A 27,864-nucleotide genomic window follows, 5' to 3' on the forward strand; every position below is an offset into this window, starting at 1 on the left:
GTAAAAATCAGTAAAATTAGTCGAAAACTGAGTCAAAAATTAGTACCCCCCCCCCCCCGAAAAAGTCAAGAATTAGTAACCCCCCCCCCCCCCCCGAAAAAAAATCCTGGATCCGCCCTTGGCAGAACTATTCCATATGTGGTAGAACTGTGGTGCTCTGAGATGTACAAAAGGTGGTGGAAAGCGGGCTAGGCCTCTACTTCCACTAAATTGTTTGAACAAAAATTTTCTTGATAGAGACGATACTTGTCTAGAATCTGGGTACACACGAAAGAAAGACCGCATCGAAATATCAAAGCCGCTATTGATAAACAGGTTTGTGAGGTGTTGCTCACTCCGTGAAAAAGATTTAAAATTTAGTTTTTTAGGGTTTAGGGGGACTAAAAGGTGTCTAATATAGTATATAATAATATAATAAAATATATGCTGTGCTTTACCCCCACCCCTAATGTGCAAATATATAGCCCAAATTTGTTTCTAAACTATTATATTTTAATTCTATTTTGTTTTATTTAATTAGCATTAAAAAAACTTAACTTCTCGCGTGTGTACCCAGATTCTAGACAAGTACCATACAGACACCCACATGTCGCATAGGGTGGTGGGGTTGAATATATACTCAAATCTGGCAATAAATATTTTTTCGTAGTGAAATATTGTTTAAGGAACTTATATCCTGAATACTCTCTCCTCTATATTTCTTTACGACTTGGAACTGTATTACTTACCTTGGTACTCCTGTATTGCTTACCTTGGAGCTACTCTACTCATGTATTATTCAGAACACAGTCGAGAAGTGAAGTTAGGTTAATTCCAATGAAATATACTAAAATATGATGAAAATAACATACTTTAGTTTAAATAATATAATTTGGGCTATATTACATTAGGGGGCTAATAATGCTGATTCTTTACATTTTTTACATTAGGGAGGTTTGGGGTTAAAGTAAGCTAACCTTACCCCCCCCCCCCCCCTAATGTGCAAATATTTAGCCCAAATTATACGAATCCAATGCATTCTGTTATCCGTTGTTGATTTGTCTTTGTGGCTATGAAACCAGTTTTCATAGATCCTACATTCAGCGAACTTCTTGAGTGTGTTCTGATTAATACAGGTACGCTTATCCTTTTTTATTTTTTATTATTATAAAACAAAATGATGTGACAGGATAAATTAAAACACATATAAGATGATTACTTTTGTCAATTCATCGTACATCTTTGATAACACTAACAAGAACTTTGGCCGGACGATATTTTGAAGTGATCTCCTTTAATCTTTGAGTATAGAGGACAATTGCCCACATACTTAAGTAGATAACGATATTCTTCCTTGGCTATCATTAAACAAATAGTAAAAAGGTTAAACTAAAATTCAAATTTCCTGTGTCCTTTTCAAGGAACAAATTAAATCGTGCTACACAAAAATTTCGATTTCTGGCATTATTGAAAAAAATGGCCCAATTAGGGCCAAAATGCTGTCTAGTGAAAACTAAAATACCCAATGAGTTTAAAACTGTCGATAGGGTCTATATTGCCTCCCAATGTCAGAGCCTGCCGCAGAGAAATGAGAATTACCGCCAGCTTGTGTCGCAAAAAGTAACTGAGATATTGTATTTTATTTAAAATTATCAGAAAGGTACCATACATAGCCTATTTCAAAGGCCACATTAACCAAGAACGAATCTAGAATTTTTTTCGGGAGGGGGGGGGATCAAAGAAAAAACTTTTAAAAGCGCGTCAAGAGTTTGCTTATATTCATTTTTGTTACGTTTTTACGAGTTGAACATTTCAGTGGGGGGATCAAACGTCATGACCCCCTTGTATATGGCCTTGCACACAGCCATGTGGTGGCACCTTCGTCCCTAACCATAAATTCAGCCCATAGGCCAAAATGAACCACTTGTATATGCAGTATTACTAAGAATGTGCATAAACTACATCTTTTTGAACTACATTATGAGTAGAATGCATCGTCTGGATTCTACAAGACGTATACACCTTTTCAAAGAGAGTGAGTAACCTCTCACATGGCCTTCCATTTCTACAAGACATATAGGAAAACATTTCTACAAGAAATATACACCTTTTCAAAGAGAGTGAGTATCCTCTCACATGGCCTTCCATTTTGCTTGCTGCCATAGGAATCTCCATGCTATTTGCCTAGACATATAGGGAAAACATTTTTGGCATGCGTCTTATCGGGATTAAGAAAACAATGGATGCAAATGTGTGATTTAATACAACTTGACAAAAGAATTTTTTTTGGCAATTGGCATTTTTTTCTGATAAGAAAAAGGATTTAGCATTTGTGAATACGTCAATATGTACTGTATAATACACAAGTGAAGTTTGGAAAGTGTTGTCAATTTAAAATAGTTTAACGTTATACTATACGAAGAAGTAAAACGATTTTTTTTTTAAATAAGTAGTTCTTATATCTTTTAAAAGAGCTTTACGGGGTTTGAGAGACTCGTTTGCCTGATTCCGTGTGGTTTTTCTTTACTTGGTGCCCATTAAAAACGAAATTTTTGTGTGAAATAAGTAGTTCTTGTATATTTTAAAAGAGCTTTACGGGGATTGAGAGACTCGGTTGCCTGATTCCGTGTGGTTTTTCTTTACTTGGTGCCCATTAAAAACGAAATTTTTGTGTTAAATAATATTTTTGTGTTAAATAAGTGTGTTAAATATGTTAAATAAGTAAAAGATTGTGTGACGCTGCTCAAGTCACAATAGTGGCTTAATAAAACGTCATACGTTCTTACCATCTCTACGTTTGTTGATAATGTTATTCAAAAAATGTGTTGTAAGTGCCAGTTAAGTATGATGTATTATTAGTTGAAAATAAAAGTCAAGTCAAGTCTTTACGGGGCTTGAGAGACTCTGTTGCCTGATTCCGAGTGGTTTTTGTTTACTTTGTGCCCATTAAAAAAGAAATTTTTGTGTTAAATAAGTATTTCTTGTATCTTTTAAAAGAGCTTTACGGGGTTTGAGAGACTCGGTGGCCTGATTCCGTGTGGTTTTTCTTTACTTGGTGCCCATTAAAAACGAAATTTTTGTGTTAAATAAGTAGTTCTTGTGTCTTTTAAAAGAGCTTTACGGGGTTTGAGAGACTCTGTTGCCTGATTCCCGTGTGGTTTTTCTTTTCTTGGTGCACATTAAAAACGAAATTTTTGTGTTAAATAAGTAGTTTTTTTATCTTTTAAAAGAGGTTTTCGGGGCTTTCGAGAATCTTGTGCGGTAGTATGTTATTAAAGTCAGGAAGGGGGTACCTATTAAATAAATAGTTTTTTTCAATATAAATTTATCTTTTATGAGATATAATAGCTTTACGGAGATTGTTATACTCTATTGCATTATTCCTTGTGGTGATTCTTTACTTGTTGACAATTACAAACAATTTTTTTGTGTTAAATAAGTAGTTCTTGTATCTTTTAAAAGAGCTTTACGGGGTTTGAGAGACTTGGTTGCCTGATTCTGTGTGGTTTTTCTTTACTTGGTGCCCATTAAAAACGAAATGTTTATGTTAAATAATTAGTTTTTGTATCTTTTAAAAGAGCTTTACGGGGTTTGAGATTTTAATGCAGTAGTTTTTTTAGTAAGGACACTCGATATCCTAAAAGTGTTTGATTAAAAATGTTATCTTGAGAATAAATGTTGTTATAATAATTTCAAAAGGATCATTTATTATTGCTGGCATACCTGATGAAATAATTTAGGTCGTATGATCAATTTAATTTTTTTTTTAATGCAGTAGTTTTTTAGTAAGGACACTCGATATCCTAAAAGTGTTTGATTCAAACTTTTATCATGAACATCGATGTTGTTACAGAATTTCAAAAGGATCGTTCATAAGTGCTGGCGTATCTGATGAAATAATTTAGATTGTATGATTAATTTAATTTTTAATTATTTTTTTGCAGTAGTTATTTAATAAACACACTCGATATCCTAAAAATGTTTGATTCAATTTTTACATTGAGCATCGAAGTTTTCAGTAGAATTTCAAAAAGATCATTTATAAGTGCTGACCTGTCATTGATGATCTAATTCATGTCGCATGATAATTTTTTTTTAATGCAATAGTTTTTTCAGTAAGGACACTCGATATCCTAAAAGTGTCTGATTCCAACTTTTACATTGAGAATCGATGTTGTTAGCAGAATTTCAAAAGGATCGTTTCTGAGTGCTGGCGTATCTGATGAAATAATTTAGGTAGTATGATAATTTTTTTTTTAATGCAGTAGTTTTTTAGTTAGGACACTCGATTTCCTAAAAGTGTGTGATTCAAACTTTTACCTTGAGAATCGATGTTGTTAGCAGAATTTCAAAAGGATCGTTTATGAGTGCTGGCGTATCTGATGAAATAATTTAGGTCGTATGATCAATTTTTTTTTAATGCAGTAGTTTTTCAGTAAGGACACTCGATATGCTAAAAGTGTTTGATTCAAACTTTTACCTTGAGAATCGATGTTGTTAGCAGAATTTCAAAAGGATCGTTTATGAGTGCTGGTGTATCTGATTAAATAATTTAGGTCGTATGATAAATTTAATTTTTTTTAATGCAATAGTTTTTCAGTAAGGACACTCAATATCCTAAAAGTGTCTGATTCAAACTTTTACCTTGAACATCGATGTTGTTAGCAGAATTTCAAAAGGATCATTTATGAGTGCTGGCGTATCTGATGAAATAATTTAGTTCGTATGATAAATTTAATTTATTTTTTTAATGCAATAGTTTTTCAGTAAGGACACTCGATATGCTAAAAGTGTTTGATTCAAACTTTTACCTTGAGAATCGATGTTGTTAGCAGAATTTCAAAATGACCGCTTATGAGTGCTGGTATATCTGATGAAATAATTTAGTTCGTATGATAAATTTAATTTATTTTTTTAATGCAATAGTTTTTCAGTAAGGACACTCGATATCCTAAAAGTGTCTGATTCAAACTTTTACCTTGAACATCGATGTTGTTAGCAGAATTTCAAAAGGATCGTTTATGAGTGCTGGCGTTTACCTTGTCACACTTACATTCTTTTGATTTTTCAAAGTTCATTTTGGATTTCTTTCGTTGAAATGCAAGAGTTGGAATATTTAAGTAGTGTTTTGTCATGGTTTACCTTGTCACAGTTACATTCTCTTAATTTTTAAAAGTTCATTTTGAATTTCTTTCGTTGAAATGCAAGAGTTTGAATATTTCAGCAGTGTTCTGTCGTGATTTATCTTGTCACAGTTACATTCTCTTGATTTTTCAAAGTTCATTTTGTATTTCTTCCTTGAAATGCAATATTTGGAATATTTCAGTTCTTTTTCGTAGTGGTTTAACTTGTCACAGATACATTATCATGATTTTTCAATGTTCAATTTGGATTTTTTTCGTTTAGATGCAAGAGTTGTAATATTTCAGTAGTGTCTTGTTGTGCTTTACCTTGTCACAGTTAAATTCTCTTGATTTTTCAAAGTTCATTTTGAATTTCTTTCGTTAAATTCAAGAGTTGGAATATTTCAGTAGTGTTTTGTCGTGGTTTACCTAGTCACAGTTACATTCTCTTGATTTTTCAAAGTTCATTTTAGATTTCTTTCCTTGAAATTCAAGAGTTGGAATATTTCAGTAGTGTTTTGTCGTGTTTTACCTTGTCACAGTTACATTCTCTTGATTTTTCAAAGTTCATTTTGGATTTCTTTCCCTGAAATGCAAGAGTTGGAATATTTCAGTAGTGTTTTGTTGTGTTTTACTTTGTCACAGTTACATTCTCTTGATTTTTCAAAGTTTATTTTGGATTTCTTCCTTGAAATGCAAGAGTTGGAATATTTCAGTAGTGTCTTGTCGTGGTTTACCTTGTCACAGTTACAACCTTTTGATTTTTCAAAGTTCATTTTGGATTTCTTTCGTTGAAATGCAAGAGTTGGAATATTTCAGCAGTGTCTTGTTGTGCTTTACCTTGTCATAGTTACATTCTGTTGATTTTTCGAAGTTTATTTTGAATTTATTTCGTGAAATGCAAGAGTTGGAATATTTCAGTAGTGTTTTGTCGTGGTTTACCTTGTCATAGTTAGATTCTCTTAATTTTTCAAAGTTCATTTTGAATTTATTTAGTTGAAATGCAAGAGTTGGAATATTTCAGTAGTGTTTTGTTGTGCTTTACCTTGTCACAGTTACATTATGTTAATTTTCAAATTTCATTTTGAATTTCTTTCATTGAAATGCAAGAGTTGGAATATTTCAGTAGTGTTTTGTGGTGCTTTACCTTGTCACAGTTACATTCTCTTAATTTTTCAAAGTTCATTTTGAATTTCTTTCGTGAAAAGCAAGAGTTGGAATATTTCAGTTTGTTTTGTCGTGGTTTACTATGTCACAGTTACATTCTCTTGATTTTTCAAAGTTTATTTTTGAATTTCTTTCGTGAAATGCAAGAGTTGGAATGCTTCGGTAGTGTTTTGTCGTGGTTTACCTTGTCACAGTTACATTCTCTTGATTTTTCAAAGTTCATTTTGAATTTCTTTCGTTGAAATGCAAGAGTTGGAATATTTCAGTAGTGTTTTGTTGTGCTTTACCTTGTCACAGTTACATTCTCTTAATTTTTCAAAGTTCATTTTGAATATCTTTCGTGAAATGCAAGAGTTGGAATATCTCAGTAGTGTTTTGTCGTGGTTTACCATTTCAAAGTTTCATTCTCTTGATTTTTCCAAGTTCATTTTGAATTTCTTTTGTGAAATGCAAGAGTTGGAATATTTCAGTAGTGTTTTGTCGTAGTTAACCTTGTCACAGTTATATTCTCTTGATTTTTCAAAGTTAATTTTGAATTTCTTTCGTTGAAATGCAAGAGTTGGAATATTTCAGTAGTGTTTTGTTGTCGTTTACCTTGTCAAAGTTACATTCTCTTAATTTTTCAAAGTTCATTTGGAATTTCTTTCATTGAAATGTAAGAGTTGGATTATTTCAATAGTGTTTTGTCGTGGTTTACCTTGTCACAGTTACATTCTCTTGATTTTTCAAAGTTCATTTTGAATGTTTTCATTGAAATGCAAGAGTTGGATTATTTCAGTAGTGTTTTGTTGTGGTTTACCTTGTCATACCTACATTCTCTTGATTTTTCAAAGTTCATTTTGGATTTCTTTCGTTGAAATGCAAAAGTTGGAATATTTCAGTAGTGTTTTGTCATGGTTTACCTTGTCACAGTTACATTCTCTTAATTTTTCAAAGTTCATTTTGAAATTCTTTCGTTAAAATGCAAGAGTTGGAATATTTCAGTAATGTTTTGTTATGCTTTACCTTGTCACAGTTACATTCTCTTGATTTTTTAAAGTTCATTTTGAATTTCTTTCGTTAAAATACAAGAGTTGGAATATTTCAGTAGTGTCTTGTCGTGGTTTACCTTGTCATAGTTACAATATCATGATTTTCCGAATTTCATTTAGAATTTCTTTCGTTGAAATGCAAGAGTTGGAATATTTCAGTAGTGTTTTGCCGTGGTTTACCTTGTCACAGTTACATTCTCTTGATTTTTCAAAGTTAATTTTGAATTTCTTTCGTGAAATGCAAGAGTTGGAATATTTCAGTAGTGTTTTATCGTGGTTTACATTGTCACAGTTCATCTTCTGATTTAATACATGCAATAAACTGGCTAGTGTCGATAACCGGAAAATTCATTTTTTCTCTTTTTTATCGCAAACAATTTTCAATGTCTCAAAGGCAGAGCAATTTCTTCATAAATTCCACTATTTAATGCCCACCTCCGGCACACAGAGACAATACACACAAAGAGTCTCTTGGATACACAATAAAAAAATTTAATTCAGGAAATTATAAAAAAAAAATTTAGACGGGGTTACGTGCGCGCACGTAACCCCGTCTAAATTTTTTTTTTATAATTTCCTGAATTAAATTTCTGTATTGTGTATCCAAGAGACTTTGTGTGTGTTGTCTCTGTGTGCCGGAGGTGGGCATTAAATAGTGGAATTTATGAAGAAATTGCTCTTCTTTGGAGACATTGAAAATTGTTTGTGATAAAAAAGAGAAAAAAATAAATTGTCCGGTTATCGACACTAGCCAGTTTATTGCATGTATTAAATCAGAAGATGAACTGTGACAATGTAAACCACGATAAAACACTACTGAAATATTCCAACTCTTGCATTTCTCGAAAGAAATTCAAAATGAACTTTGAAAAATCAAAAGAATGTAACTGTGACAAGGTAAACCACGGCAAAACACTACTGAACTATTCCAACTCTTGCATTTCAACGAAAGAAATCCAAAATGAACTTTGAAAAATCATGAGATTGTAACTGGGACAAGGTAAACCACGACAAGACACTACTGAAATATTCCAACTCTTGTATTTTAACGAAAGAAATTCAAAATGAACTTTGAAAAATCAAGAGAATATAACTGTGACAAGGTAAAGCACAACAAACCATTACTGAAATATTCCAACTCTTGCATTTCAACGAAAGAAATTCAAAATGAACATTGAAAAATCAAGAGAATGTAACTATGACAAGTTAAATCATGACAAAACACTACTGAAATATTCCAACTCTTGCATTTCTATTAAAGAAATCCAAAATGAACTTTGAAAAATCAAGAGAATGTAGGTGTGACAAGGTAAACCACAACAAAACACTACTGAAATGATCCAACTCTTGCATTTCAATGAAAAAATTCAAAATGAACTTTGAAAAATCAAGAGAATGTAACTGTGACAAGGTAAACCACGACAAAACACTACTGAAATATTCCAACTCTTGCATTTCACAAAAGAAATTCAAAATGAACTTGGAAAAATCAAGAGAATGTAACTGTGACATGGTAAACCACGACAAAACACTACTGAAATGTTCCATCTCTTGCATTTTACTACAGATATTCAAAATAAACTTTGAAAAATCAAGAGAATGTAACTGTGACAATGTAAAGCACAACAAAACACTAATGAAATATTCCAACTCTTGCATTTCACGAAAGATATCCAAAATGAATTTTGAAAAATGAAGAGAATGTAACTGTGACAAGGTAAACCAAAAAAAAACACTACTGAAATATTCCAACTCTTGCATTTCAAAGAAAGAAATCCAAAATGAACTTTAAAAAATCAAGAGAATGTAACTTTGACAAGGTAAACCACGACAAAACACTACCGAAGCATTCCAACTCTTGTATTTCACGAAAGAAATTCAAAAATAAACTTTGAAAAATCAAGAGAATTTAACTGTGACATAGTAAACCACGACAAAACACTACTGAAATATTCCAACTCTTGCATTTCACGAAAGAAATTCAAAATGAACTTTGAAAAATTAAGAGAATGTAACTGTGACAAGGTAAAGCACTACAAAACACTACTGAAATATTCCAACTCTTGCATTTCAACGAAAGAAATTAAAAAGCAACTTTGAAAATCAACAGAATGTAACTATGACAAGGTAAAGCACAACAAGACACTACTTAAATATTCCAACTCTTGCATTTCAAGGAAAGAAATTCAAAATAAACTTTGAAAAATCGTTAGAGTGTAACTATGTCAAGGAAAACCACGACGAAACACCACTGAAATATTCCAACTCTTGCCTTTCACGAAAGAAATTCAAATTGAACTTCGAAAAATCGAGAGAATGTAACTATGACAAGGTAAAGCGCAACAAGACACTACTGAAATATTCCAACTCTTGCATTTCAACGAAAGAAATCCAAAATGAACTTTGAAAAATCAAGAGAATGTAACTATGACAAGGTAAACCATGATAAAACACTACTGAAATATTCCAACTCTTGCATTTCAACGAAAGAAATTCAAAATGAACTTTAAAAAATTAAGAGAATGTAACTGTGACAAGGTAAACCATGATAAAACACTACTGAAATATTCCAACTCTTGCATTTCAACGAAAGAAATCCAAAATGAACTTTGAAAAATCAAAAGAATGTAAGTGTGACAAGATAAACCCCAGCACTCGTAAACGATCCTTCTGAAACTATGCTAACAACATCGTTGTTCAAGGTAAAAGTTTGAATCAGACACTTTTAGGATATCGAATGTCCTTTCTGAAAAACTATTGCATTAAAAAAATAAATTAAATTTATCATACGACCTAAATTGTTTCATCAGATACACCAGCACTCATAAACGATCCTTTTAAAATTCTGCTAACAACATCGATTCTCAAGGTACAAGTTTGAATCAGACACTTTTAGGATATCGAGTGTCCTTACTGAAAAACTATTGCATTAAAAAAAAAAATTAAATTTATCATACGACCTAAATTATTTCATCAGATACGCCAGCACTCATAAACGATTCTTTTGAAATTCTGCTAACAACATCGATTCTCAAGGTAAAAGTTTGAATCAAACACTTTTAGGATATCGAGTGTCCTTACTAAAGAACTACTGCATTAAAAAGAAAAATTATCATACGACCTAAATTATTTCATCAGATACGCCAGCACTCATAAACGATTCTTTTGAAATTCTGCTAACAGCATCGATTCTCAAGGTAAAAGTTTGAATCAAACACTTTTAGGAAATCGAGTGTCCTTACTGAAAAACTACTGCATTAAAAAAAATAAATTAAATTTATCATACGACCTAAATTATTTCATCAGATACGCCAGCACTCATAAACGATCCTTTTGAAATTCTGCTAACAACATCGATTCTCAATGTAAAAGTTGGAATCAGACACTTTTAGGATATCGAGTGTCCTTACTGAAAAAAATATTGCATTAAAAAAAAATTATCATGCGACATGAATTAGTTCATCAATGACAGGTCAGCACTTATAAACGATCTTTTTGAAATTCTACTAAAAACTTCGATGCTCAATGTAAAAATTGAATCAAACATTTTTAGGATATCGAGTGTGCTTAGTAAATAACTACTTCAAAAAAAATTATTAAAAATTTAATTAATCATAAAACCTTAATTATTTCATCAGATACACCAGCCCTTATAAACGATCCTTTTAAAATTCTTCTAAGAACATCTATTCTCAAGGTATAAGTTGGAATCAAATACTTTTAGGATTTCAAATGTCCTTAATGAGAAACTACTGCATTGAAAAAAAATTAAATTGATCATACGACCTAAATTATTTCATCAGATACGCCAGCACTCATAAACGATCCTTTTGAAATTCTTCTAACAACATCGATTCTCAAGGTAAAAGTTTGAATCAAAAACTTTTAGGATATCGAGTGTCCTTACCAAAAAAAACTACTGCATTAAAATCTCAAACCCCGTAAAGCTCTCTTAAAAGATACAAAAACTACTTATTTAACACAAAAATTTCGTTTTTAATGGGCACCAAGTAAAGAAAAACCACACGGAATCAGGCAACAGAGTCTCTCAAACCCGTAAAGCTTTTTTATAATATAAAATAACTACTTATTTAAAAAAAAATTAGTTTGTAATGGGCACCAATTAAAGAAAAACAACACGTAATCATCCACTAGTGTCTCTCAATCCCCTTAAAGCTATTTTAAGATATAAAAGAACTTCTTATTTAACACAAAATTTTATTTTTTAATGGGCACCAATTAAAGAAAAACCACTCGGAATTAGGCAACAGAGTCTCTCAATCCCCGTAAAGCTCTTTTAAAAGATACAAAAACTACTTATTTAACACAAAAATTTCGTTTTTAATGGGCACCAAGTAAAGAAAAACCAAACGGAATCAGGCAACCGAGTCTCTCAAACCCCGTAAAGCTCTTTTAAAAGATACAATAACTACTTATTTAACACAAAAATTTCGTTTTTAATTGGCACCAAGTAAAGAAAAACCACACGGAATCATGAAACAAAGTCTCTCAAACCCCGTAAAGCTCTTTTAAAAGATACAAGAACTACTTATTTAACAAAAAAATTCGTTTTACTTCTTCGTATAGTATAACGTTAAACTATTTTAAATTGACAACACTGTCCAAACATCACTTGTGTATTATACAGTACATATCGACGTATTCACAAATGCTAAACCCTTTTTTTTGTCAGAAAAAAAAATGCCAATTGCCAAAAAAAATTCTTTTGTCAAGGTGTATTAAATCACACATTTGCATCCATTGTTTTCTTAATCCCGATAAGACGCATGCCAAAAATATTTTCCCTATATGTCTAGGCAAATAGCATGGAGATTCCTATGGCAGCAAGCAAAATGGAAGGCCATGTGAGAGGATACTTACTCTCTTTGAAAAGGTGTATATGTCTTGTAGAAATGTTTTCCTATATGTCTTGTGGAAATGGAAGGCCATGTGAGAGGATACTCACTCTCTTTGAAAAGGTGTATACTTCTTGTAGAAATGTTTTCCTATATGTCTTGTAGAATCCAGACGATGCATTCTACTATCGCGCATCGCTCCAGGCCTAATTAAAAGCTGATATTGTCTAACACGGTCCTTACAACTACAAATAAAGAGCACAGGATAAAACTTTAAACTAGTAAGTATATTTTGAAAAAGGTTAAATAAAGTAAGAGTAGTAATCAAGGTTATACTTCTACGAGACGTATAGCAATTCCCATGTTATTTGCTCACAGGTATAGGACCATGCTATTTGCTTGCAGACCCCTCTAGGAATTAGGTCAACCAGACAGGTTTCTGGTGGGTATAGTGTGGTTTGGTGGGTATAATCTGGTTTGGTGGGTATAATCTGGTTTAGTGGGTATAATCTGGTTTGGTGGGTACAGTCTGGTTTGGTGGATATAGTCTGGGTTGATGGGTATATTTTGGTTTGATGGGTATAGTCTGGTTTGGTTTTTCAAAGAGAGTGAGTACGTTATTTGCTTGCGTGTATAGGAATTCCCATGTTATTTGCTTGCATGTATAGGAATTCCCATGTTATTTGCTTGCGTGTATAGGAATTCCCATGTAATTTGCTTGCTTGTAGAGGAATTCCGATGTGCTTTGCTTGCTTGTTTCGTTATTCCCATGTTATTTGCTTGCGTGTATAGGAATTCCCTTGTTATTTGCTTGCTTGTATAGGAATTCCCATGTTATTTGCTTGCGTGTATAGGAATACCCATGTTATTTGCTTGCATGTATAGGAATTCCCATGTTATTTCCTTGCGTGTATAAGAATTCCCATGTTATTTGCTTGCGTGTATAGGAATTCCCTTGTTATTTGTTTGCATGTATAGGAATTCCCATCTTATTTGCTTGCGTGTATAGGAATCCCCATGTTATTTGCTTGCATGTATAGGAATTCCCATGGTATTTGCTTGCGTGTATAGGAATTCCCATGTTATTTGCTTGCGTGTATAGGAATCCCCATGTTATTTGCTTGCGTGTATAGGAATTCCCATGTTATTTGCTTGCGTGTATAAGAATTCCCATGCTATTTGCTTGCGTGTATAGGAATTCCCATGTTATTTGCGTGCGTGTATAGGAAATCCCATGTTATTTGCTTGCGTGAATTGGAATCCCCATGGTATTTTGATTGCGTGTATAAGAATTCCCATGTTATTTGCTTGCATGTATAGGAATTCCCTTGTTGTTTGCTTGCTTGTCTAGGAATTCCGACGTAATTTGATTGCATGTATAGGAATTCTCATGTTATTTGCTTGCATGTATAGGAATTCCCATGCTATTTTAAGGGCTTATTTCCCCTCCCATGCTATTATAAGAGTTTATTTCCCCTTCCTATGCTATTCCAGGAGCTTATGCTCCTTCCTATGCTATTATAAGGGCTTTTCCGTGTGGTTTTTTCTTTACTTGGTACCCATTAAAAACAAAATTTTTGTGTTAAATAATTAGTTCTTATATCTTTTAAAAGAGCTTTACAGGGTTTGAGAGACTCGTTTGACTGATTCCGTGTGGATTTTCTTTACTTGGTGCCCATTAAAAACACAATTTTTGTGTTAAATAAGTAGTTCTTGTATCTTTTAAAAGAGCTTTACGGGGGTTTGAGACACTCTGTTGGCTGATTCCGTTTGGTTTTTCTTTACTTAGTGCTCATTAAAAACGAAATTTTTGTGTTAAATAAGTAGTTCTTGTATCTTTTAAAAGAGCTTTACGGGGTTTGAGAGACTCGGTTGTCTGATTCCGTGTGGTTTTTCTTTACTCGGTGAACATTAAAAAAGAAATTTTTGTGTTAAATTAATAGTTTATGCATCTTTTAAAAGAGCTTTAAGAGGTTTGAGAGACTCAGTTGCCTGATTCCGTGTGGTTTTTCTTTACTTAGTGCTCATTAAAAACGAAGTTTTTGTGTTAAATAAGTAGTTTTTGTATCTGTTAAAATAGCGTTAAGGGGTTTGAGAGACTCAGTTGCCTGATTCCGTGTGGTTTTTCTTTACTTAGTGCTCATTAAAAACGAAGTTTTTGTGTAAAATAAGTAGTTCTTGTATCTGTTAAAAGAGCTTTAAGGGGTTTTAGAGACTCGGTTGCCTGATTCCGTGTGGTTTTTCTTTACTTGTTGCCCATTAAAAACAAAATTTTAGTAACACAATATACGCTGTGAGCAGTGTAAAAACAAATCCTCTTGATATTATTTGAAGAAATCATTACATAAATATTTTTTTTATTTTTTTTGTACGTATCTTAAAATGACAAAATATGCTTACGGCTCTAACAATTGTGCTCTATGATTGGTCAGAGACACGATGTGGCTTTCCCAGCGGTATTCTATGTCCGGTTATCGACACTACCTAGTCTATTGCATGTATTAAATCAGTATTTTTTTACGCAGCGGAACGATAAACACATAAGTCATATCTTAAAAAAAAAAGTGAAGATGGAACATTTTAATAAAGTGTGTTCACATAACCAGGCTATTGTTGCATTGAATGCCGACAAGGAGAAGTATTTGACCTATGAAACAAGTACAAGTGGTAGCACTATTGGAAATGTCTGCATGCATTGTCATGACAGTAAGGAATTAAATTTCTTTGGAATACCGAAAAAATTCAACTCTTATGTTGGTGGTTATGCGAGATTGAGAGCTCCAGAGATGATTGTACTCAAAGAGAATGCCAACATAAAAATAATCGTTGATGATAGAGGACAACTCCTTGCTACTGTTGCAGGTAACACATTACCTACTGATATATCCAATCGACAGCTTTCGGGTATTAGCATTCAACGGAAGGTTAATAAAAGAAAGGCCTACTCTTCTACTAATATCGTAAACCATATCTTGTCTACGTGCCGAAACTGTTACTTGTGTAAAAATAATGTGATAATAGACAGTGAAATTGCCAGAAAAATAAAAAGGGCATTGTCAGAAAATATCACTGGAATATAAACATGAATCGATGAAAAACAAAGCACCAGCAAACGTTACTGCCATTGATCAAACAGTCAATGAACCAAATAATATCAAAGACGAAAAGCATATTGAGCCTGTTGATGAGACACCAGTAAAAACTGTGTATGACTGAAAATGGAATAATGATTATTCTAGTGATTACGAACTAAGAGAAGACAATAGCTACAATATCAAGAGAGAACATGGTGAACTACTTTATGGAACAGATTCAAAATGTCCAAAGTTAATCATTGATATTAATAATGTATCATAGTATATTTTTGTATTAATATTCTACATAGCATTATTTCATTAAAAATATTACATTGTTATGTGTTCATTATTTTTAGAGTAAGCTAAGCTAGCATATCAAACGTTTAGAATCTCTATTAAAACATTGGAGATGTAAGAAAAGGAATTTGCATACATCTATTGTCAGACACATGGGATAACATTGACAAAATCTAGGTATCAGAATGAATAAATTCATTATCAACATCCTTTATCGGATATGTTGGATAAAATTGATAAAATATAAGTATCAGAGTGAATAATTTTTTTTTTATCAACATCCTTTGTCAGATACATCAAATAAAATTGACAAAATCTAAATTTCAGAATAAATAAATGCTTTAACAGCATCCTTTATCAGATATGTCGGATAAAATTGACAAAATGTAAGTGACAGAGTGAATACATTTTTTTTATCAACATCCTTTTTTCGGATACTTTACTGATATGTCGGATAAAGTTGGCATAATCTAATTATCAAAATAACTAAATTCAATATCAACATCCTTTTCTCAGATACATAGGATAAAATTGACAAATTCTAAGTGTTAGAGTGAATAATTTCTTTTATCAACATCCTTTGGTAGATACATCTGAAAAAATTGACAAAATATAAATTTCAGAATGAATAAATTCATTATCAACATCATTTGTCGGATATGTCAGATAAAATTGACAAAATCTAATTATCAGAGGTAATATTTTTTTTAACAACATCCTTTGCCAGATACATCAAATAAAATTGATAAAATATAAGTGCCAGACTGGATAATTTTTTTTATTACCAACATCCTTTGTCAGATACATCAAATAGAATTGATAAAATCTAAATTTCAGAATGAATAAATGCTTTAACAACATCCTTTATCGGATATGTCAGATAAAATTGACAAAATCTAAGTATCAGAGTGACTAAATTCTATATCAACAACCCTTTCTCGGATACTTAGGATAAAATTGACAGAATAAAAGTGTTATAGGGAACAAATTTTTTTTTTTCAATATCCTTTTCTTGGATACATACGAAAAAATTAACGAAATCTGAATCTCAGAATAAATAAATTCAATATCAACATCCTTTCTCAGATATGCCGGATAAAATTGACAAAATCTAAATTTCAGAATGAATGAATGCTATAACAATATCCATTATCGGGATATGTCGGATCAAATTGACACAATCTAAGTATCAGAGTGACTAAATTATATATCAACATCCTTTTCTCGTATACATAGGATAAAATTGACAAATTCTAAGTGTTAGATTGAATAATTTTTTTTTTAAAAATCCTTTGCCAGATACATCGGATAAAACTGACAAAATCTAAGAATCAGAGGGAATAAATTCATTATAAACATCCTTTGTCGGATATTTTGGATAAAATTGATAAAATCTAATTTTCAGAATGAATAAATTCTATAACAATATCCTTTATCGGATATGTCAGATAAAATTGACAAAATCTAAGTATCAGAGTGACTAAATTCTATATGAACATCCTTTTCTCGGATAAATAGGAAAAAATTGAAAAATTCTAAGTGTTAGAGTGAATAGATGTTTTGTATCAGCATCCTTTGCCAGATACATCGGATAAAATTGACAAAATCTAAGTATCAGAGTGAATAAATTCATTATCAACATCCTTTGTCGGATATGTCGGATAAAATTGACAAAATTTAAGCATTAGAGGGAATAATTTTTCTTTATCAACATCGTTTGCCAGATACATTGAATAAAATTGACAGAGTCTAAGTGTCAGAGTGAATAAATTTTTTTTATCAACATCCTTTGTCAGATACATCGAATAAAAACTGACAAAATCTAAATATCAGAATGAATAAATGCTTTAACAACATCCTTCATCGGATTTGTCGGATAAAATTGACAAAATCTAACTATCAGAGTGACTAAATTTTATATCAACATCCTCTTCTCGGATACATAGGATAAAATTGAGAGAATCTAAGTGTGAGAGTGAATAATTTTTTTTTGTCAACATACTTTTCTCTGACACATAGGATAAAATTGACAAAATCTAAATTTCAGAATGAATAAATTCATTATCAACATCCTTTGTAGGATATGTCAGATAAAATAGACAAAATCTAAATTTCAGAATGAATAAATGCTATAACAATATCCTATATCGGATATGTCGGATAAAATTGACAAAATCTAAGTATCAGAGTGACTAAATTCTACGTCAACATCCTTTTCTCGGATAAATAGGATAAAATTGGCAAATTCTAAGTGTTAGAGTGAATAATTTTTTTTTATCAACATCCTTTGGCAGATACATAGGATAAAATTGACAAAATCTAAATATCATATTGAATAAATTACTTATTAACATCCTTTGTCGAATAGGTCGGACAAAATTTACAAAATATAAGCATCAGAGTGAATAATTTTTCTTTATTAACATTCTTTGACAGATACATCGACACAAATTGACAGAATATAAGTGTCAGAGTGAATAAATTTTTTTTTATCAACATCCTTTGTCAGATGCATCGAATAAAAATTGACAAAATTTAAATATCAGAATGAATAAATGCTTTAACAACATCCTTCATCGGATTCGTTGGTTAAAATTGACAAAATCTAAGTATCAGTGAGATTAAATTCTACATCAACATCCTTTTCTCGGATACATAGATTAAAATTAACAAAATCTAAGTGTTAGAGTGAATATTTTTTTTATCAACATTCTTTTGCCAGTTACATCGGATAAAATTGACAAAATTTAAGTGTCAGAATGAATAAATTCATTATCAACATCCTTTATCGGAATAGTCGGATAAAATTGATAAAATCTAAGTATCAGAGTGATTAAATTCCATATCAATATCATTTTCTTGGATACATTGGGATAAAATTGACAAAATCTAAGTATCAGAGTGAATAAATGCTTTATCAACATCCTTTAAATGCATTATAAACATCGTTTGTCAGCTAAAGCAGGTAAAATTGACAAGAAAGACATGGAGCGTACACCACGACGGCGCATGCATAGTGAGAGAGACATGAACAGTCGACATAGCTTTATTTCATTTTTTATGGCTAATTTAACCGAGGTTACGTGCGCGCACGTAACCTCGTCTAAATTTATCCAAATTTATCCAATTTTATCCAAAGGATGTTGATAAAAAAAATTTATTAACTCTGACACTTAGACTCTTTCAATTTTATTCGATGTATCTGGCAAAGGATGTTGATAAAAAAAAAATTATTCCTTCTGATACTTAGATTGTGTAAATTTTATCAAAAATATCTGACAAACGATGTTGATGTTTAATTTATTCAATCTGATGCTTAGATTTTGTCAATTTTTTCCGAAGTATCTGACAAAAGATACTGATAAAAAAATTTAATCGTTATAACACTTAGAATTTGTCAATTTTATGCTATGTGTCCGAGAAAAGGATGTTGATATAGAATTTAGTCACTCTGATACTTAGATTTTGTCAATTTTATCTGACATATCCGATAAAGGATATTGCTATAGCATTTATTCATTCTGATATTTAGACTTTGTCAATTTAATTCGACATATCCAACAAAGGATGTTGATTATGAATTTATTCACTCTGATACTTAGATTTTGTCAGTTTTATCCGATGTATCTGGCAAAGGATTTTGAAAAAAAAATTATTCACTCTAACACTTAGAATTTATCCTATGTATCCGAGAAAAGGATGTTGATATAGAATTTAGTCACTCTGATACTTAGATTTTGTCAATTTTATCCGACATATCCCGATAATATATTCATTATATTATCGATAGCATTTATTCATTTTGAAATTTAGATTTTGTCAATTTTATCCGACATATCCGACAAAGGATGTTGATAATGAATTTATTCATTCTGAAATTCAGATTTCGTCAATTTTTTCCTATGTATCCGAGAAAAGGATGTTGATAAAAAAAATTTATTCCCTATAACACTTATATTCTGTCAATTTTATCCTATGTATCCGAGAAAAGGTTGTTGATATAGAATTTAGTCACTCTGATACTTAGATTTTTTCAATTTTATCTGACATATCCGATAAAGGATGTTGTTAAAGCATTTATTTATTCTGAAATTTAGATTTTTTCAACTCTATTTGATGTATCTGACAAAGGATGTTGATAAAAAAAAATTATTCACTCTGGCACTTATATTTTAGCAATTTAATTAGATGTATCTGGCAAAGGATGCTGTTAAAAAAAATATTAACTCTGATACTTAGATTTTGTTAATTTTATCCGAAATTTCTGACAAAGGATGTTGATAATTAATTTATTCATTCTGAAATTTAGATTTTGTCAATTTTATCCGATGTATCTGTCAAAGGATGTTGATAAAAAAATTATTCACTCTAACACTTAAGAATTGTCAATTTTATCCTATGTATATGAGAAAAGGATGTTGATATAGAATTTAGTCACTTTGATACTTAGATTTTGTCAATTTTATCCGACATATCCGATAAGTATCCAAGAAAAGGATGTTGATAAAAAAAATTTATTCACTCTGTCACTTAGATTTTGTCTATTTTATCCGACATATCCGATAAAGGATGCTGTTAAAGCATTTATTTATTCTGAAATTTAGATTTTGTCAATTTTATTTGATGTATCTGACAAAGGATGTTGATAAAAAAAAATTATTGACTCTGACACTTATATTTTATCAATTTTATCCGACATATCCGATAAAGGATGTTGATAATGAATTTATTCATTCTGACACTTAAATTTTGTCAATTTTATCCGATGTAACTGGCAAAAGGATGTTGATAAAAAAAATATTCACTCTAATACTTAGATTTTGTTAATTTTAATATATGTATCTGAGAAAAGGGTTTTGATATAGAATTTAATCTCACTGATGCTTAGATTTTGTCAATTTTAAGTAACGTAACCGATGAAGGATGTTGTTCAAGCATTTATTCATTCTGATATTTAAATTTTGTCAATTTTTATTCGATGCATCTGACAAAGGATGTTGATAAAAAAAATTTATTCACTCTGACACTTAGATTCTGTCAATTTTATTCGATGTATCTGGCAAAGGATGTTGATAAAAAAAAATTATTCACTCTGAAATTTAGATTTTGTCAATTTTATCCGACATATTCGACAAAGGATGTTGATAATGAATTTATTCACTCTGATACTTAGATTTTGTCAATTTTATCCGATGTATCTGGCAAAGGATGTTGATAAAAAAATGTATTCACTCTAACACTTAGAATTTGTCAATTTTATCCTATGTATCCGAGAAAAGGATGTTGATATAGAATTTAGTCACTCTGATACTTAGATTTTGTCAATTTTATCCGACATATCCGATATAGGATATTGTTATAGCATTTATTCATTCTGAAATTTAGATTTTGTCTATTTTATCTGACATATCCAACAAAGGATGTTGATAATGAATTTATTCATTCTGAAATTCAGATTTTGTCAATTTTATCCTGTGTATCCGAGAAAAGGATGTTGATAAAAAAAAATTTATTCACTCTGACACTTAGATTCTGTCAATTTTATCCTGTGTATCCGAGAAAAGGATGTTGATATAGAATTTAGTCACTCTGATAGTTAGATTTTGTCAATTTTATCCGACAAATCCGATGAAGGATGTTGTTAAAGCATTTATTCATTCTGATATTTAAATTTTGTCAATTTTTATTCGATGTATCTGACAAAGGATGTTGATAAAAAAAATTTATTCACTCTGACACTTACATTCTGTCAATTTTATTCGATGTATCTGGCAAAGGATGTTGATAAAAAAAAAATTATTCACTCTGATGCTTAAATTTTGTCAATTTTATCCGACATATCCGACAAAGGATGTTGATAATGAATTTATTCACTCTGATACTTAGATTTTCTCAATTTTATACGATGTATTTGGCAGAGGATATTGATAAAAACAGTTATTCATTCTAACACTTAGAATTTGTCAATTTTATCCTATGTATCCGAGAAAAGGATGTTGATATAGAATTTAGTCACTCTGATACTTAGATTTTGTCAATTTTATCTGACATATCCGATAAAGGATATTGTTATAGCATTTATTCATTCTGAAAATTAGATTTTGTCAATTTTTTCCGACATATCCGACAAAGGATGTTGATAATGAATTTATTCACTCTGATACTTAGATTTTGTCAGTTTTATCCGATGTATCTGACAAAGGATTTTGAAAAAAAAATTATTCACTCTAACACTTAGAATTTATCAATTTTATCCTATGTATCCGAGAAAAGGATGTTGATATAGAATTTAGTCACTCTGATACTTAGATTTTGTCAATTTCATCCAACATATCCAGATAATGGATATTGTTATAGCATTCATTCATTCCGAAATTTAGATTTTGTCTATTTTATCTGGCATATCTGAAAAAGGATATTTATATTGAATTTATTCACTCTGAAATAAAGATTTCGTCAATTTTTTCCTATATACCCGAGAAAAGGATGTTGATAAAAAAAATTTATTCCCTATAACACTTATATTCTGTCAATTTTATCCTATGTATCCGAGAAAGGGTTGTTGATATAGAATTTAGTCACTCTGTTACTTAGATTTTGTCAATTTTATCTGACATATCCGATAAAGGATGTTGTTAAAGCATTTACTTATTCTGAAATTTAGATTTTTTCAATTTTATTTGATGTATCTGACAAAGGATTTCGATAAAAAAAAATTGTTCACTCGCACTTATATTGTATCAATTTTATTCTAATTAACTGGCGGAGGATGTTGTTAAAAAAAAATATTCACTCTGATACTTAGATTTTGTCAATTTTATCTGACATATCCGACAAAGGATGTTGATAATGAAGGAAGGGGACATACACTCTTATAATAGCATGGGAGGGGACATAAGCCCTTAAAATAGCATGGGAATTCCTATACACGCAAGCAAATAACATGGGAATTCCTATACACGCAAGCAAATAACATGGAAATTACTAGACACGCAATCAAATAACATGGGTATTCCTATATATGCAAGCAAATAACATGGGAATTCCTATACACGCAACCAAAATACCTTGGGAATACCTATACACGCAAGCAAATAACTTGGGAGTTCCTATACCCGCAAGCAAAGAACAGTGGAATTCCTATACACTCAAGCATATACCATGGGATTTCCTATACTCTCATGCAAAGAACATGGGAATTCCTATACAGGCAAGCAATTAACATGGGAATTCCTATACACGCAAGCAAATAACATGGTAATTCCTATAAACGCAGGCAAATAACATGGTAATTCCTATACACGCAAGCAATTACATGGGAATTCCTATAAAAGCAAGCCAATAACATGGGAATTCCTATACATGCTAGCAAATAACATTGGAATTCCTATACACGCAAGCAAATAACAAGGGATTTCCTATACACGCAAGCAAATAACATGGGAATTCCTATACACGCAAGCAAATAACATAGTCACTCTCTTTGAAAAACCAAACCAGACTATACCCAGCAAACCAGACTATACCCATCAAACCAGACTGTACCCACCAAACCAGATTATACCCACCAAACCAGATTATACCCACCAAACCAGATTATACCCACCAAACCAGATTATACCCACCAAACCAGACTATACCCACCAGAAACCTGTCTGGTTGACCTAATTCCTAGAGGCGTCTCCAAGCAAATAGCATGGTCCTATACCTGGGAGCAAATAACATGGGAATTGCTATACGTCTTGTAGAAGTATAACCTTGATTACTACTAGTAAGTACATGTCCTGATCAAAACAATTCTTTCAAAATTACATGGTGGTACACATCTTCAAAATCGCTCAGATAGGATATAATATTTATTAACACTGCAAGCCTTTATGGGCCATGGTTAATGCAAAAATACACAACAACACAAAATTTATAAATAAAATCACAACCTTAAATCCATACTAATAAACAAATAAATTAAAGAAAATAGTTCTCATATACCATACTTGTATCCATCAATATTTCCAACTTCTTAACCCGTATAAAACTTATGTCGCTTAATATAAAATCCACCAAATCTTGCCTTACATTACGCATCGAAAAGTACCCATCCCCTAAGTTTATTTAATTCTTGCAAAAACCCGAAAAAGGAATTTATGTCATAGGCTTGTACACTTTCTTTTCCGAGGGGGTGGGGTACACATCCTTCAAAATAACTAAAAAAATGAATTTTGGGTTAAATTAAACATCCAATGACCATAATAATAGGTGATAATTATGATATTTCAAGGTGGGAGGGGGTCTAGAACCCCCTCTGGGCATATGTACGCAAAAACAGATATAAATTCAGAAATTCAGTCCAACGAACATAATTTTTTGGTGCATCAAATGCGCGATGAATACTAATTCCCAGCATTAGGAATTTATCAATTTTAAAGTTAGTTATAAAAAATTTTTTAGCGTATTTATAATAAAAAAATATAATGAAATATTAAAATAAAAATATTAGGAAAATTGAATAATCTTATATAAAGAGCGAACCTCTGCTAAAAAGTATTGCAATCTTGAGAGAAGCTATTTCATCAGTAGATTATGTCTGAAAGCCCTGGGATGAAGTTTCACCTCTCCGTATTCCAAAAAAAAAAATTATATTTCATGAGAAAAACGACCACGGATCTGTATGTATTTTCTATAAAAAAAAAGAAACAGTAAAAAATTTAAATTTAGAAGTTAAAACCGAAAATGTTTTTGGCATTATCTAACTTATTTTAACTGGCGATCTTATGAAACTAGTTGTCATAGAAAGTTGAGAGAAAAAACTGAGACTTATTCACCTCTTATTGTTGCAGTGATAATTTTGGCGCAAATTGGGCCACAGCGCCATAAGTTCAAAAATAATGACATGGCCAATCCGTATGAAATGTCAAAAAGGCCTGTCTCCACACTCCCATGTTGCAGTTTATTTCGTTCTTTCGCTCTGTCTCATTTTCAGAGAAATCTCTTTATACCAATGTTTACCTTGGGGTCTCCAAAAGCTGACATCGGTAAAATAGATCCGCTGATTAGCAATAGCAAATGTCGCATTTAATTACTGCCTTTCAGAACTAAAAATTTTTCTGTGTAACCTTTTTTTATGAAGATGCAAAAAATAATACTTCTTATTTTTAATTTGTTTTTTATTGGGGGGGGGGGTATTTTTTTCCATTTTTATGAGTGAAAATAGTAAAAAATGGTAGTTTTCAAAATCCTATTTGACTGCCCTGCCCCCCCCCTCAATCGACACTCCTGACTGAAATGTGTATATTGATTCTGAAAGTTTCAAAAAGTTAAACATCACTCTTTACTTTCAAGTGGAAAAACTTGCTTTTTTCATTCAATTGCGGTAAAGCTCAAAGTCCAGAATCCTGTTGTGGAATAGAACCTTATTAGGTAATCTATATTAAAGGTGATATAATCAGACAGTGGTCTAGTGCTATGAGAGTTCCTATGAGCAGCGTTGCCACCCCTAGGGATTTATCACTATTTTTAGTGATTTTTTGTATTGCCTAAAGTAAAAATCGCTAAATCAGCGCATAAATCACTAGATTAATGAAGAAAATCGCTAAATCAACCACAATATCACTAAAATCTAGTGATTTTTTCATCGGTCGGCAACCCTGCATAAGAGTCGCCTAGTCCATCTGAAAAATGGAACTTCTATAGGCAACTTCGTTTCCCCTCTGATAGTATAAAATTACCATCAAACTTTTTCCCATATGCTTGTTGATCATAAAAATCAAAATTGCCTTGAAGTATAAGCCACTGTGATTATGACTTGATTACCATTAATGAATGAATTTCAATGCCAAAGCGAAATGATTTCGACAAGAAAAGCTAATGGCAAGGGGTACCTTTGTTCAACTCATATTATAAAATTGTTACTCCAAAATTAGAGGGTGTTACTTGCAATCCATGTATCACAACAACTTCTTTAGTTAGCGGAAGTAGTAACTGTAATTCTGACCGCACAGGAAGAGGGCACTTTTTTACAATGGCATCAATTGGGTAGGGGCATGTGCCCAAGGCCGTATTCAGGAGGGAGGGCTACAGGGTTTTACCCCCTCCCCTCGAAATTTTCGTCTGACTTATAAAAACATTGGAAATTTTTGATGTGTTTTTAAAAGCTTTTTGTAACCTTACCCCCTCAAGAAAAAACAATAGCTCCCCACTCCGATCAAAAATACTGAATATGCCCTTGCATGCGTACCCTGTAGGTTTTAAAAAATACCCTTTGTGGGATGTTTTCAGTGAATAATGCCTTTTTATTCCTTTTTTGGGTGAAAAATCCATTGAATAATACCTTTTTGGGGAGAAAAGCTGAAAAAAGTGACAAATTTACCAATCCCCATAGATTTTGAAGTACATTTTAAACCCCCTCCTCTTTGGAATTTCGCAAATTGACACCAATACTTTTCTAAAGTGTTAAAATTATTGTGTAAAATTTCAATGTTTGTTGCTAAAAAATGAACGATTTTAGTTAAAAGTACGAAGGACAGTGAAAATCAAATCTGTTTGTTTGACTTAGATAAGTATAACCAAGGTCATATACAGAGGGACAGGGTTTTTGACCCCCCCCCCCCCATCCCAAAAAAAAGGTTTGCGTGATTCGTAAAATTGTAACAAAAATGCATATTAACAATTTTTGGATGTGTTACTATAGTTTTTTGTAACCCCCTACCTTTCCAAAAAAATACCCTCCCCCGTGATGTTTGTGCTAAAAACTTAATCTTTATGATTAAGCCTATTCGAAACCACTTTTCTGATTTTAGTACCATGCACAAAAAAGTGTTACATATATACTATAGTGCAATAAATGATGTTAAAGTGAATTGTGAACCATTGAAGAGAATAGGCACAGGAGAAAAAAATCATTTGAAAGTAAAATCTACAAGAGAGCATTTTCCCATTTGGGCAATTTTTTATGGGCATTGAAGGGCTATTCAAGAGAAAAACCATTAGAACGTGAAAGACATATTGTCCTTCTAAGTTGGATTTCAAGTTCTGTCTCAAATACCCAACTAGGAAAAGCTTTTATTGCATGTTTTCATGCAATATGCAAGAGAGCTTTTCCCAATGTGGGCATTTGGGTATGCACCGGAGGGTAGACTTGCACCAGAGAGTGAAAAGAGTGTTTCTTATTTGCACAGATTGCACAACCATTGAAGAGTATAGACGAGGAACTATTTGAAAGTAAAGTATTTGAAGGCTTTGGTGGAAATTTGAAACTAAAACAGTGAAACCTTAAAATCGGGAATCCAATTTTTAAGAAATAAGACCTCCATATGCAATTTTGTTAGTTGCGGGCACAGTTTATAGATTATATAATCTATATATATATATAATCTATCTATATAATCTATATATATATATATATATATATATGTATATATATATATATATATATATATATATATATATATATATATATATATATATATATATATATATACTAATTATATAAACAGTGGTTGCGGGCGTCAAATGTGGAAAAAAACATGGGAGAAAAATCGGTGAAAAAAAAAGAAGCTAAAAGCATATAGTGCCAAACAGCTTAATAGGGAATAGCTTTTTTTGAAGGTGTAGTTGTCTTAGAGAATCAACATAATGTTAATGTTTGAATTTTTTGCGGATGAAAAGTGCTGCAATATCATTTATTAGTTGTGCGTAATTATTTTACGGTTCAACGTGGCAACCCTGACGAAATACTAGTGCTATTCTAAAACTTCATAATTTTGCAAAAGTGTTATAAAATCACGGTTTTCAGATATAAATGGAACTAACAAAAGTCTAAGGGCAAAGGATGTTTTTATTTTGATTTCCTTGGTACTTTAAGCATAAGAAAAAAAAAATTCACAAAAACGAGTAAAACTGACTTCTTCGTTTCCCTATCCATTTTTAAATGTTTAAGCCTGGATAAATTTTTTTTCACATTTTCTAGGCTCGTTAAACGAGTACAAACGACGGAAGAATTTTTTTTACATCTTTTTTTTACATTTTCTAGGCTCGTTAAACGAGTGCATATGACGGAAGGATTTTTTTTACAGTATTTAGGCTCGTTAAACGAGTACATACGACGGAAGGATTTTTTTTTACATTATCTAGGCTCGTTAAACGAGTACATACGACGGAAGGATTTGTTTTACATTATCTAGGCTCGTTAAACGAGTACATACGACGGAAGGATTTTTTTTTTACATTTTTAAATACATTTTCTAGGCTCGTTAAGCGAGTACATACGACGGAAGGATTTTTTTTTACATTATCTAGGCTCGTTAAACGAGTACATACGACGGAAGGATTTTTTTTT

At 31.5% G+C, this 27,864-nt stretch overlaps 1 protein-coding gene across 2 annotated transcripts in view; it reads left to right on the forward strand.

Moving 5' to 3' along the window:
* The window catches only part of LOC148952578 (uncharacterized), a 97,854-nt gene that overhangs the window by 57,741 nt on the left and 12,249 nt on the right, over positions 1–27,864 (forward strand). The window lies entirely within an intron of this gene.

Source organism: Artemia sp. Qi Xiang Cuo, chromosome 5 (assembly GCF_049724085.1).
Source record: "Artemia sp. Qi Xiang Cuo chromosome 5, ASM4972408v1, whole genome shotgun sequence".
In the NCBI taxonomy this organism is placed as follows: Eukaryota; Metazoa; Arthropoda; class Branchiopoda; order Anostraca; family Artemiidae; genus Artemia; species Artemia sp. Qi Xiang Cuo.